General features: G+C 41.9%; 3 pseudogenes; 2 read left to right on the top strand and 1 right to left on the bottom strand.

The window, feature by feature from the left end:
- The window catches only part of LOC115734061, a 227,610-nt pseudogene that overhangs the window by 86,143 nt on the left and 128,734 nt on the right, over positions 1-12,733 (top strand).
- The window catches only part of LOC115733556, a 92,607-nt pseudogene that overhangs the window by 37,404 nt on the left and 42,470 nt on the right, over positions 1-12,733 (bottom strand).
- On the top strand, positions 765-2,809 carry LOC125316463 (annotated as a pseudogene).

Genomic DNA, 12,733 nt, shown 5'->3' with positions numbered 1-12,733 from the left:
ACTTTTTACATGGTTTTCTTCAAGTTTGTATTTGAAAATAAAAGTCTGTCCGTGGGTTCATCTATGTAAAACTACCAAAGAACAGGATTGCCTTTCTTCACTGTTCGGTAACTAACGCTTATATTGCTTCATTTGATAGCGGCAACCCAACTCTCAAAACCGAGGTCCTTCTCAAACAAAAGCAGAACTTAAAAAAGAACACAAAACAGAGGGAGAGGAAGATTAACAAATACCCCTCTTAAATGGAAAGAAAGATGCTATACGTGAAACTGTCTTGAATATTCGTATGACAGTAAAACACTAATCTACCATGGGAAAAAATTGCACTTTCGGCAACATTTGTGTTTGGTTCAGCTTCAAATTCCACTTTGTATATTGCCAGCAAGGATAAAAAGCGGAATTCTTGCGTGCCTTCACCTCGCTCTATGACAATAACCAGAATCAATCGCAAAGCAAAAATCTATGTACACTTCGATTTTCTATGAAACAAGAGGTTTCCACTACGACTCGACGATATCTAAAACTAAAACTTAATTGATCGAATCGAGTTGGCAATGCATTAGGATGATGCAATGATTGATCCAAGGGCTACGACAACATCAGATCATCCTGTCATCCGTCGATGTTCAACTCTATCCTAACGGATTTCTTTTCCATAAATTGCAAAACTTGTGTACTAACCGCCCGGTCCCCCAAAGAATCAGCCATTATTAAACGGCATTGTCATTTTCCCAGCAAGTGGGTAGCTCATAAAGTATGACTTTCTCCCTCCATTGTTATGGACCTCATTATTCCAAAGTCAAATCCTCCCAATGTGATATCACTGTTCTCTTCTCTCCATCTCTCGGCTATAAAGAAGCTGCTACGTCTCCACAACATTCAATTCATAATCCCAACTCACAAAAATTCACATTCACGGTGACATTGAATTGCAGTAGAGAATGAAAGAGAGAGAGGAACAATGACTACCATCAATTTGGCCTCCGACTCCGGCGAGCAGAGCTACGACGGAGCGAGCGAGCTGAAAGCGTTCGACGACTCGAAAGCCGGCGTCAAAGGCCTCGTTGACGCCGGAATCACCGAAATCCCCCGAATCTTCATCCGACCGCAGGATACATCCGAAAAGAGCTCCGAATCGGGCAGCTGCTCCGAGAATCTCAGCGTCCCGATCATCGACCTAGGCGGAATCGAACGAGATCCGGCCAAGAGGAAGGAGGCGACGGAGGGGATGCGACGCGCGTCGGAGACGCTGGGGTTCTTCCAGGTGGTCAATCACGGGGTTCCGGCGACCGTGATGGAGGAGATGAAGGAGGGGGTGAGGAGGTTCTACGAGCAAGACAACGAGGCAAAGAAGGTATTTTACACACGGGACATAACGAGGAAGGTGGTGTACAACAGCAATTGCGACCTGTACACGGCATCGGTGGCGAACCGGAGAGACACTTTCTTCAGCTACATGGCGCCGAGCCCGCCGTCGCCGGAGGAGCTACCGGAGGCTTGCAGGTATGTGAGCGTGTGACCAGGCGAGGCCTTCGGTCCCGGAGGCAACCATGCCATTTTCACCTGCGACGTTAAAATATGTTGTTTTCCCACAGAGACAAAATAACCTTTTCACCTTTGAGGTGACTTTTGTTCTATATTTTTCGTTTTATATAATTCAATTTTATTTAACCTGAAAGAACCCGAAAAAATCACAATAAGATTATAATTTATAAGTCGGATCTAATCTTAATGACTTTCACGACTAAAATTGCAGGGACATTCTGATAGACTACTCCAAGCAAGTGACGAGCTTAGGCATGCTGCTGTTCGAGCTCTTGTCCGAGTCTCTCGGGCTGAGGCCGGACCGCCTCCAGGAGATGGACTGCGCTGAGGGCCTGGTGGTCATATGCCACTACTACCCGGCATGCCCGCAGCCCGAGCTGACGATGGGGACGAGCAAGCACTTCGACAACGATTTCCTCACAATGCTCCTACAAGACCACATCGGAGGCCTCCAGGTCTTCACGACGATCGCTGGGTCGATGTCCCTCTTGTTCCTGGAGCTCTGGTGGTCAATGTTGGCGACCTCCTATAGGCAAGTCCTGTTACTGTTTTATTCAATTCGACCATGTTTCTTTTATTTGGCTATACTAGGCAGAACATCTGATAATTTGGAACAACCTCTCGGATCAACGACGCCGCCACGTCGGTTGTCCTTGGGGAAAATCGCACCTGAAGTTGGTTTTGACGGGTATTGACCGAGCATTACGAGTGCCCAGTTTGCGTTCGGAAATTGATGTGAAAAACATAGGCGATGTCCTGGGGGATTTGGGGAGATACAATCTGACTGGGGGACTTGTTGCTCTTCGCCAGCACCATGATAATGGGGTGGAAGCTGATGATGTATGTCCCTCTTTTTTCTTCCTTTCAGCTTATAACGAACGACAGGTTCAAAAGTGTGGAGCACAGAGTGGTGGCGAACTCGGCGGGCCCGAGAATATCGGTGGCGTGCTTTTTCAGCACGAGCTTCCAGCCATCATCGAAGCTTTTCGGGCCGATTAGGGAGCTCTTGTCCGAGGACAATCCGCCAATCTACAGAGAAACCACAGTGAGGGACTACCTTGTCTACTTCAAGGAACATGGCCTTGATGGAACTTCCCCTCTCAGACACTTTAAGCTGTGAACTCTTATGTTTTTTTTTTCTATGGAAGAGATGCAGAATCATTCGGGAATGAAATAGTATCGTGCATACGAATTTTGGAATTCCAGTTTGCTCGCCGTGTTGTGGCCATGTTTCTGTGGCAATGTACTGATTGTGTATGAGAAAAGATTCATTTTTCATGCTACCACTGGACCATTTTTAGCTTATGTTGCTATAAACTTCTTATTTGGACAAGCAAATTTATTTAATTAATTTCGTATCAAACCAAAGAGTCACCACTAACCTATTTTGAGCTGGCTAGGAGCCAATGAAGTGCGGAAGGACATTTCACTTCCTCCTAACCGGAGACTTGGTTACGCTAAATGTCTGATTAACGTCTTTTCAATACCGATTCTTAATCTTTCCAAAATGTTGTCCATGCAATCTTATGCTATTTTATCATCCAACGCCACTAAACGGTGTCCTTTGCTCCCAACGGGCACCGGTCAATTTTATGGCCTGATTTCCTTTGCTTATCTCGAGGTTGATCTAAACTCAAAACGCTTCCTTCGACCTCGGCCGGTGGCGGCCTGAGCCTTTCGCCGAAGGGTTTGATTTTTTTAATACAAAAATCAAAATTACAGCCAAAAGTTCTTTGGAATTTTTTTACTACTTAACTCATGATTACTTTACAATGAATATTTTATCAAACACAATTCGCATTTTTTCGAAGCCCCTCAAGCTAAGGGTCTTTGCATTTTCCCTGAGCTCATTTTCAAAGTCGAACCAAATGCAGCCTCTATATTTCTATAGAAAATGGATCAATGTCTATTGTGCCAGATATTTCTAAAAATTGAATAACAAGTTCCAACTCATAACTTGTGTGGTCAAAGATGATGAGGCAGTTCGCAATTTGCTGATTGCTTCCTCAACTTCATCGCTTACTGTCATTTGAAGCCGTTCGCTTCATAGATGCCCTTCCCAATACACCGGCGTTTGGCAGGCAATGCATAGAAAAAGCCAAACCCATATCTTCAAAGTCAGACGAACTTGCAATGCCAAAATCGCCCGTCGCTCCTTGGCCTTGTTCTGGAATTCCAATCACTTTCGTGGGGATGTAACATGTATAATTGTTACCCTTTCCTCTCACTGCTCTTGGACCCAGTCATTCGATACCGCACGACCTTTATCGTTCAGTTTCTCCCACATTTGATTGGAAACGTCGCACTGTTTTCCCTAAGGGAGAAAAAATGGAAGTACTCGGCAGAAATGAAGCAAATGAAAGTAAACAGAAGTGCTAAAGGCTTTCGATGAATCAAAGACGGGAGGAAATGACAAAAATAATCGTAAACCTATTATACTTGTGTCAATTTATATTTATATATATATATATATATATATATATATTGCTAATTGAATCCTAATCTTTTGTATATTTGTACCAATTCAGTCTATTTGATCAACTTTGGTTAGACCGCTAATGTCCACATCGGGCGGCGCGGACGTGACAATTTGTTTTATGTTTTGAATTATTGTCGATATTTTCTGTCTTTTTCTTTTCTTTTCTTTTTTTGGTTAAGGTTGGCACCTGGAGTCGATGTGGATTGATTTTTTAAAGGGTAAATTATTTTAAAAAAATTTAATTTAATTTAAAAAATAAGCTAAGAAATTAAAAATATTAAGAAAAAAGTTTTTTTTTTTTAAGGAAGGGCTTGGCACATTGCAGGCGCCTATCAATTTTGAAAATTTACGATGTAGTATTGAATGAAAAAATTGAGGTACTTAGAATGTATAGGTAGAAGGGCACAAAAAATGACAAAATTTGTGCATGACATTTACTTTGATGTCAAATATTTTTTTGATCATTTAAGTATCAAGTTTTTTGAAATATGATTATTTGAGTGTCAACTCCAGTGAATTTTGCCCAAAATTTTACATGTCATTTTTTTTTATTAGTAACTTAATCCTCCGTGGCTCGTTGCGGGATTCCAATCGCAGGCGAGGCCTTGCTAAGGTCGATAGGGCTCAACCGGCGAGGGTGGGGGATGGCCGGCAAGGGTCGGTGAGCCCCGGCTAAAGCCAAGCAACCCTTGCCAATCGCAGGCGAGGCCCTCACTAGAGTCGATGGGGTCCGGCCGTCGTTGGGTGACATGAGGCTTGACCTCGCCCTCATTAGAGTCGAAGAGGTCGACACTGCGAGGCTCGACCTTGCCCAAATTTGAGAAGTCGAGCCCTCCCCTACGATCAGCAGGCCCCCACCAACAAACTTCCACCCTTGCCGGCTATTTCCGACGATAATGGGGCGGCGGTTGCGAGGGCTTTGTAAGCCCTCACTATAAGAAGAAGCTTAGTTACCAAATTGCATTTTAAGAAAAAATTTACATACTTGTAATATCATTAATCTAAGAAAATATCATATAACTTTTATTTACATAATAAACAACTCTATAATTAGGGAAAATTTCAAATAAGGATCTAAAGTATGCTCATTATTTTAAAAAAAGACCTAATCAAGAGCACTCTCGTCATTTACTTTTTTTAATTTTTTTCCCTTTTTCCTCTCTTTTTCTGTTCAGTTCTTTTTTTTTTTCTTTTTTTTCTCTTTCCTATCGGCGGAGAGGTCGCTGGATTCCCTCGTTTTGGCGGGCGATCGCCATTTGGAGGTTTGTCCGCATCTCAAGCTCTTCAGGCACGTTTATTCCTCGGTTTTTGCTCCAACCGATCATTAGGATCAGACCCGGAAGTAGTCGAAGAAGATTAAGAAGTAGGAGGCCTTCTCATCCGGGCCCTGTTTTTGGCTCTGTCTCAAAGCCGAGAGAGAGAGAGAGAGAGAGAGAGAGAGAGAGAGAGAGAGAGAGAGAGAGAGAGAGAGAGAGAGGAACTACATATGAAAGAGATGGATGGGTCTCCTTTAACTTTGCCCCCCTGCAGATGGATTTTCTAACTTGTATGCAGTTGATCTAAAGTTGTTAACCAAATTAGGGAGGCGCAAGACGAAGAACTCAGAGGAAGACGAAAGAGAGTGAGCTTAACTTAGACCGCATAACACTTCACCAGCGGGGGCAAGTTGCCCTCACCAACCTTAGCTTGGGTCGCCCTCGCCACGCTCACTCGTTGGTGATGATGGCTGGAGAGGAGAGAGCAAAACGAAAAAGAGAAAAAAGAAAAGAAAAAAGTAAAAAAAAAGTAAATGATGAAAATGCCCTTCGGCCAGGTGCTTCTTTGAAACAATGAGGACATGCATTTCTTTAAAATAAAATCCACTTCATGCCCTTATTTGAAAAAATGAGGGCATTTAATATCCTTATTGAAATTTTCCCTTTTAATTATATATATATATATATATATATATATATATATATATGAACAAGACATTGCCAATTACGATTGTTAAGCACTAATATTATTGAGATCTTTCTGGATTACACTCACAAAGAAATACACGAATACTTATTCAGAAACAATTGTGGCAGAGAGAAAAAAATAATTAGGAAATGAATCCATTTAAGTGAGTCAACCAATTTGTTTTGATAAGTATAATAAGATGACAATTGCGGTATGATTACTAAATAGAATTGATTATATAATAGTTTACTTTGGACCACAAAAATAAATAATTATTAATTAAAGATTGTTGTTAGATCCACTCTTTTAAGATTTTGTAGTTTAATTATCATAGTCACCCAAAAATTATTATGTTAGTGTCATTGGCCAACACTTTTATGGTTGTGGAATTAGCGCGTAAGGCTCTGGCAAGCCAAGCCGGGCTAGCCTTCCTTTCTCTTAGTTGTTCCTTAGAACACTTCGGCAAATAACTTGCCCGTATCGAATTATACCACGCCCAGCCTAACTCGGGCATCCGTTATATCGAGCGAGACCAAATTACTCTAAGCGTTACAACCGGTTCAACTTGCCAAGACCTCATCAGAGAGCGGCATCAACTTCTGACTAATTTATACATGGGAGGCTAACCTCGTATTTAGAGCTCCTAAGAGTATATTCTATCTAACCCGTAGCTACTAGCACAAACCGCCCTGACACCGCTCACACGGCCTAGTTGCTTCTTCCTTTCTTCATCGCTCACTTATCATGATGATACCACAAGTTTCCCTCCATGGTTATAAGAGTATGGAAGAATTTGCCCATTTGGGACACGAAACAACCGATCCGTGCCATTCTTCCCCACTCAATTCCACAACGTACCCGTTGCAAGATGTTCTGTTGCTTCTTTGCGCCTTTTCCTACCATCAACGCCGCCTCCCTTAGGACTTACATGAATGGCAGATGCGTACTCGCAAAACATAATAACTGCTCCATCAATAGCTTCTTTTTATTAAAGGCCATTTGGGCTTCTTCGTTCACTTGCACTTTTTAGTTGTGGCATTTTCAGCCAACTGTACTTTCTTGCAGCACCCTTTTTTGGTCAATTGCACTTTTCAAGTGTGACACTTTTGGCCAATTGTATTTTCCGGCAGCACCATCTTTTCTCTATCAAGCACTTCTCAATATTAGCCAACCATTTGAGGCTTTTCCTTGTTAAAAACATGTTACTAGACCTGTTTTGAGATTCGCTAAATTGATCAAGGAACATTATCCCATTTTAGTGAGGAATCGGTTCTTGCTTGTGCCTCTATTGGCATCCTAGAAGCATGTCGAGGGCTGCACTTTGTCGTAGCTATTTTTGCTTCGGCGATTCACTCTTTGCTCTCGTGAGATTGAGAAGGCCATAGATTTTCTCTAACTCGCCCTCCTCTTGGAGGGATCATATTCTAATACCACTTGTCACAGGGGGACACTTTTCCAATCGCGGAATTAGCTCATGAGGCGCCTAGCAAGCCAAACCAGACCAGCCTTCCTATCTCTTAGTTGTTTCATAGAGCATTTAGGCGAATAACTTACCCGTATTGGATCATACCATATCCAACTTAGCCTGGGCATATGTTGTATCGAACGAGAATAGATTACTCTAGGATACCAAAACAAACAGAGGGAAACTAAGAGCATAGTCTAAATCAAGTATGCTATCCCAAACTTATGGTGCTCTGGCCTCAAGGGACTGGCTTTTAGCTTTCGGACATGATCTTAGAACTCATCCGGCACAATATTATAATTTCTTATCTACAGGATCCACTCTCGTAACTAGTTCATCTCTGGTCGGGATTTTAAGAACAAATCTCACCGAACTTAATCAAGTGAGGGGAGGGCTCCAAGCGGATTCCACACTTTGTTCACTTAAAATCCAGATCGATCAAAACTAGTACTTTTGTGGCAAGTAGAGAGCATACTTAACCAATCATGTTTGTTAAATTGAGAAAAGGAATCTGATTACGGGATACTGCTTTGAAGAGAAGAATAAAGGATTTAGGGAACCAATGTAGGAAAACTTCACATTGATATCGAGGGAAAGGCGATCTCAATCTGCCCTTCTCTTAAAAAGGGATGCCTTATATAGGCACATTGCATGCTTAGGATGCTCTATAATTGAGCATCTTTGACACCGACAAGTGATCTTTCCACACTAAGACCACTTTTGTACAACACGCGTTTTTGACCACATATGATCAATTATTACGGACATATAGTATACACATTATTGCACACTTAAGGTGGACTGAGCTGGATGATGGAGACTAGTCATTATGAAGGGTAATAATTTGCATCATCACCGTCGTAGCTGTCGGGTCCATCTTTTGATAATTTGTAAGCCTTCAATAATTGTCCGTCTTCGTACTTCGAGATCAATCTGTCGGCCTCTGGATCATGAGGAATCCCATGTGAGATTGTAGGAACATCGGTGGAGCTTGATGAGATGTCTTGTCCTGGTTGGACCGGGCCGAGGGTAGAGTTCAAAGGGATTACGGGACAATGGACCTCCCCAAGGATCATACGAACTTTGTGGATCATCAACATTCGTGGAGGATTCTGGCTGAGAAGAGTCTGGCTGATTACTCCAAAATTCTTCAAGAGCTGCATATGTGTTGGGATGTGTACTGGATCTATCCCATGAACAAGCGATTGAATAGGGCCACCGATTGAATAGGGCCAAATTTCTGGATGAATGATTTTATTGGCTTGGCACAAAATCCTCTAGACTTCTTTGTAGCTGTATGGGATGTTCACGAAGGGACATACTTTTGGAAAATGCAATGTCTGCCTTCTCGGCCATAATCACTCGACCAAGAAAAAGAGGTGGTCGTGAACATGCTTTGTGTTTTTTGATCAAGAAACCCACACAAACAGCTCCCGATGCTCTAGATGTGCACAAATTTCATCCCTAATGGAATTCTCTCTCACATGCACTGTTCACAAGTCATAGCTTCAGAATACTGCACATCTTGTTAACCTTTATGACGAACCGACCACAGAGACAGAAGCTGATGCCAAAGCCACCACGTTTTGCGTTGATTGCTAACAAACGAGATTATTTGGGTCGGGTTTAGCCCAACCCGCAGGCACAGAGAGCCAAGGTCTTGATTCGATAAATCTGTCACGAAAGTACAATTAAGTCCTAAAACTTACAAGAAATGCAATCAAGTCCCCAAACAAGAACATGTTGCATGATCTTTCTTATTTTAGGGTTCCAGTTTTGGCATTGTTATACCATTAATTAGTCACCATGTAATTTAGTTATTAAGTTGTGAGCTCTTCCAAATATCAAGTGCATCAATCACGTTTCTGCATAAAAGTGAAAAAAAGAACCCTTTTGTAAGGAACGAAGGAAATAAATTTGGAGTTTCTCTTGTTAGGAAATCGATCAATTACTTACGGTTTTTAATTGATACATATATATAATCAATTAATTCCTTGTATTTTCATCGCGCTTCATTTTACAAGATATAATGCTCCATTGACGAAGCAAATGTTTATGAGCTATTAATAGGAAAACTGTCAAAAAAATCATGAACTTATTGCATTGGTGCGTCCTAAAACCTTTATTGGTGCGTCCTAAACCTTTTATTGGTACTAATTCAGTACTAAACATTTTGCATTGATCCAATTCAGTTCTAAATTTTTGCATTTGTGCCAATTGAATCAATCCAGCCAATTTTGACTGGAAATTGTTGACATGGGCATCGATTGTCCTAAGTGACCGTTGTACGGCAGACGCCGACATAGATATATTTTTTAATATTATTGTAATAATTTTAAATAATTTTAATAAGTTTTTGGTTTTTTTCTTCTTTTTCTTTTCTTGCATTTTTTTTTATTGATGGTCGCCGGCCATAGCAAAGGCCCGCGAGCCTCGCCTAGTGATCGGCAAGGGTCGTCGGCCCTTGTCAGCCCCCAATAAAAAGAAGCGAGTGAAAAGAAAAAGAAGAACAAAAAGAAAAAATATTCATAATATTTAAAGATAATTAAATAATATTAAAAAATATTCACGTTAGCACCAATTATGCCACTTAGGACAACCGACGTCCATGTTAGCAATTTCCGCCCAAATTTCATCGAATTGATTCAATTGGCACAAATACAAAAGGTTCAAGACTGAATTGGCACAAATACAAAATGTTTATGACGGAATTGACACTAATAAAAGATTTAGGACTGAACTAGTATCAACGCAAAATTTAAGATTGAATTGCCACTAGAAAAAAATTTAGGACTAAATTAACACCAATACAATGGATTTAAAATTTTTTTGACACTTTTCTCGCTATTTACATGGGTTAATCAATCACCTTGGTTCTTGTGAAGACTAGAATGCACGAGATTTAGACATGTGACGGAATCAGAAAAACATCTTCCATCCGTATTCTTCTTGAAGGAATCGTCAACGTGTGCTTTCAAGGATCCCGCGATAAATGCTGTCATAATCGAGAAACAAGAAATTCTTATGTTGCCAACTCCGAGTGTTTGTCTGATATCTTCTTGGGGCAACTTTCACTTAAAAGAAAACTCATTTCTTTGACAACCTTCATGTCCCTCGTGTTTAGTTTCTTCTCTATATCAACAACGAAGGATAATACAAATATTACTACTATATAACCACGTAAAGTGAACTTCATCAAGACCGAGCTCGCTCAAAATCGATAATACCAAGTAACACTACTAAGACACACAATGGTCACCAGCATGGGTCCCGAACATGACCGAACAATCGAATTGAGAGCATTCGACGAGACAAAATCCGGGGTCAAAGGCCTCGTGGACGCCGCGATCGCCCAAGTCCCCCGCATATTTGTTCGGCTGCCCGACAGCTTGGCCTGCAGTGAGGATCGCGCGGACATCCCAGTGATGGACCTAGGACGTGTGAATGCGGGCCCCACCAGTCACGATGAGATGGCGCAGAATATCGGGCAAGCACTCAAAAAATGGGGTTTCTTCCGGGTGATCAACCATGGGGTCCGTGAGAGCCTCTTGGAGGAGGTGATAGAGGGGTCCCGCAGGTTCTTCGAGCAGGAGACGGAGGACAAGAAAGGATTCTACACCGGAGATTTTACGAAGAGGGTCATACACAACAAAGAACATGGCCCTTTATAATTCGGTAGCCGCCGATTGGAGGGACAGCATATGTTGCTCCGTGGGACCAGAGCCTCCCCAGCCCGAGGAGTTGCCCAAAGCTTGCGGGTGAGCCAATGGCTTCTCTTGCGCTTTTCACCTTTCAGAAAGGTTAAAATCCATGAACGAATTCGCAAAGTGAAAAATAATAAAGATAGTTTGCCGAAGAATTGCAATAGTTCACATAGGTGCAAGGTAACTGCTTTTCACCGTATAATACTTGATAGCCTTTTTTTTACTCCTTTAATCAAGGGCTAAACTAGCAAGAGTATGAAACTTGAGTTAATGACGTACCTTCCCATTAGAAGGGCCGGAAGAGGGGTTGAACTCTCGGGAAATGAACAGTCCTTCATTCGATCGGCTAAAGCAATTGTTGCCACCACTGCACATGTCATAGCATATAAGCTTACATCAAGTCTCAATCAATGAGACAGATTAGTAAGACTATCCTCAACGATTTATCATTTTCATGGACGGGAAGCTCAGATGTGGTCGTTTCATTCTTTTTGGGTAGAAGAGGGATGTTCCTCGACGGTTGACTTTACTTGCGCTCTAGCAAGAGCAGTACCAAGCTTTTGCCCCCAAATTGACCCAAAATATGAACACGCTTAAAGGTGTTCTCTGGGAATACGTTTGACCATACTTTATGGCAGCTCTAGTTCAGTTTTCCGAGGCATAAAAAATTCTATGGTAGAGAAATGCTGATGGAGTACTCAAAGCATGTGATGAGACCGGGCTCTTGTATGTATGAGCTCTTATCAAAAGCAATAGGACTCCCCCAAAATCACTTGAAGGGGATGGAGTGTGGAAAGGGACACTCAATCATATGCCACTACTATCCACCATGCCAACCCGAGTTGACCCTAGGTGTGACAAAGCATTCAGACAATGACTTCCTCACAATTCTCCTCCAAGGTCAAATTGGAGGACTTCAAGTGCTTCATTTGAACCGGTGGATTGAAGTTCCTCCAATTCCTGGAGCACTAGTGATCAACATGGGAGATCTTTTGCAGGCAAGTGCTTTGGCCGGATATCGTCATTCATTTCTGAGTTTCCCCGAAACCGTGTTTTGATTGGTCGATACACTGCGATCCCCTTCCCGCCTCTTGTTCTTGTACTTTCTCATATGCTAAGCTAGTTAAAGAGCTCTTAAGGTTTTACCAAGGCATCTTCCCCATAGCAATAACATAATGTCTCCAAAATCTGCACTTTTCTTTGGTAGGATGAATCTGCATTTACCATTCCCAAATGCCTTGTGCATCAAGTATACTAAAAGAGCTACTTGACTAATCCAAACTTGATTCCAACTCGGTTGTATCATGCTAGCCTCACATCGATAGGTTCAAAATTGTCTAGATGAGAGAGCTGTATGTGGAGCACTTTTCACAGGAGACTGGTCAATGTGGGTCCTAGAAATTCTGCAGTTTTTCGTATTCATCAACATGAAGATTGCAATCATAGCAGTATCTAGAAATTATGTCCATTCATTTCTGACACGAGAACCGGCAGACCGAGAACGGTTCACTAATTGTTGCATTCGCAGCTCATAACGAATGACCGGTTCAAGAGTGTCGAGCATCTAGTCATGGCTAACAAGAGAGGCTCGAGAGT

Source organism: Rhodamnia argentea, chromosome 1 (assembly GCF_020921035.1).
Source record: "Rhodamnia argentea isolate NSW1041297 chromosome 1, ASM2092103v1, whole genome shotgun sequence".
NCBI lineage: Eukaryota > Viridiplantae > Streptophyta > Magnoliopsida > Myrtales > Myrtaceae > Rhodamnia > Rhodamnia argentea.
The sequence above is the reverse complement of the archived record's forward strand: the minus strand, read 5'-3'. Positions and strand labels throughout refer to the sequence as shown.